Source organism: Buceros rhinoceros, unplaced genomic scaffold (genome assembly GCF_000710305.1).
Source record: "Buceros rhinoceros silvestris isolate BGI_N320 unplaced genomic scaffold, ASM71030v1 scaffold9555, whole genome shotgun sequence".
In the NCBI taxonomy this organism is placed as follows: Eukaryota; Metazoa; Chordata; class Aves; order Bucerotiformes; family Bucerotidae; genus Buceros; species Buceros rhinoceros.
This window is the reverse complement of record NW_010413471.1, coordinates 83,356-85,495: the sequence shown is the minus strand read 5'-3', so window position 1 is coordinate 85,495 and position 2,140 is coordinate 83,356. Positions and strand designations below refer to the sequence as shown.

The window sequence follows — 2,140 nt, the reverse complement described above, 5'->3', positions numbered from 1 at the left end:
GAACCCTTTCCCAGGTCTTGCTTTCCAGAGATGTGCAGTTCCCAGGGTCTATCAGCAGAGGTCTTCTCTTCACACTTCAGCACTTCTGCAGAAAGAGCCATCACTGACCCCTGTCACAAACCCACCCCGGCATTTCGCTTGTTAAGAAGATCGACAGCTGAAAACCAGAATATTTGCCAGGATTTTTGCCCAGTGCATGCATAGGGACTAAAGATTTCAACCACACTAAAATGCAGCTCTGAAATTATTACCAAGTTCCTCAGTAAGGTAATGTTTATTGCAATTTTCTTCCATGGTCTAGGCCAAGCTTGCCTTGAATTTGTTCTACATGTGTTTGGGCCAATCTTAACTGTAAAGAGATTTCTTCTTTCTGCAACAGCTTTACTTCATGGTCTGTACAGTAAGGCAAGCTTTAACTGTAAGAAAGACTTCTATTTTCACTCCTTATGTAATACTTTAGAGACTTCCATGTTACATTTTTACTTGTACTTTCCTGCAATTTTAAATAATTCTATCTTATTTACATACCAATAGAAGCTTTTTTAAGGAAAAAAGTCAGAAAAACAAAGTTACATTATGCAGGAAAAAAAGAATGTCTTAATTTGCAAAACAAATTTTCCATATTTCAATTCTAACTCAATAGATGGGAAAGGGAAATCCATGATTTCACTGTGGCGGGATCAATCCTAAACTTGTTATGTTCAGGACATGCAATCTATTGAACTCAGACAATTTCTGGAAAAGTATTATACACATCTGAGAAAATTATTACATGTGCAAAGGGGAAACGGTTTTCAGGAACAGTTTTAGTTGGCTGGCTCAACTGGTTTCATTTAAGCTATGACACCTTAAAACCAAATAAATAGAAATAATTTCTGTAATACAGACCCTGGCTCTTATTTGATAGTTAAAGGCTGAACACATATGCCACAGCATCAATTGCACTGATACAATTTCAGCTGCAAACACAAGTACTAAGAATTTCCTGAACATGCCGTCCTCTACAAGAGCTTGACATTCATCAGCAAAATTTAATGATGAAGAACAACTTGACACATCTATTTTCCTTGTTAAACCTGTGGGAATTTCTAGGTTTATCTGGAGGACAGACTTGGAAAACTCCAATCTGACAGACCAGAAAAGAAATGTAAGACATTTCCAAGTTGTTAGGGCCACTGCAGAGCAGATACAGGTGTGAGGCACTCCCCAAAACAAGGGTCACATGAAGTCGGAGTTCATGCCTGCCTTGCCTGCCCTCGGGCAGAATCAGTTTACATGAGCCAAAGGCACCCTCCCACACGAGCTAAAAGGAGAAGTTCTTACACTGTGAGGAAGTCAAACACATTCCAGTGGAACTAAATAAAGTCTGAGCTTGGCATAAGGCTGCTTAAGGAGAATGCAAGGAGTAAAGTACAAGGGGGGACAAATTACACTCTGAATTACAAATATGTTCTTTTAACATTTGTCTAAAGGTCTTAAAAAACCTTTTAAACAGACACATTTGCAGGGTAGTTACTGTAACTTCATTTCCTTGACTGCTTATAAATTGTTCAGAAAAGGCTAGGCCTAAAATTAGGTCTGCTCTATGCTTAAAGAATGCATCAGCATAAATAAAATTAAAAATCCTCTAGTGCAGATGCCGTAACATCGAAGTGCATCTCCTGCCATAGCTTATTCCAGTTCAGTGGAGCAAAAGTAGCTTTCCCAGAACCACGTGTCCTGTAGCAGATGAGTAATACCTACCCAAGAGGCTTTTACCATCTCTAAACAAAAACCAATACATAATTTTTTTTCTAGCACAGTTAAGCTGCTTACACTTTAAATGTACAGACTGGGCACCTAAATTTGAGGTCTGAGTTACATATGGTCTGAAGAATCAGTGCTTTCCACTGGTTAAATGAAGATCTGGATCAGGGCTTTCAGCCAGGCGGCAGGGACCAGTGGCATCTGCCCACCTCTGGATGAGCAGGAGCTCTCCTCTGACCTTCATGATAGCTCTGCTATCCCAAAGTCAACCTTACAAAACGTGAGTGAGATGTCACCACCTGCTGACCCATTTACTGGTCACATGCAACCCCCTACTACATCTCAGGCCATTCAGCGTTACTCATAAAGGTGCAGGGAACCAGTTTCCCTACGC

The 2,140-nt window shown here is 40.2% G+C and overlaps 1 protein-coding gene across 2 annotated transcripts in view; it reads right to left on the bottom strand.

The window, feature by feature from the left end:
* The window catches only part of EVL (Enah/Vasp-like), an 89,072-nt gene that overhangs the window by 17,606 nt on the left and 69,326 nt on the right, over nt 1–2,140 (bottom strand). The window lies entirely within an intron of this gene.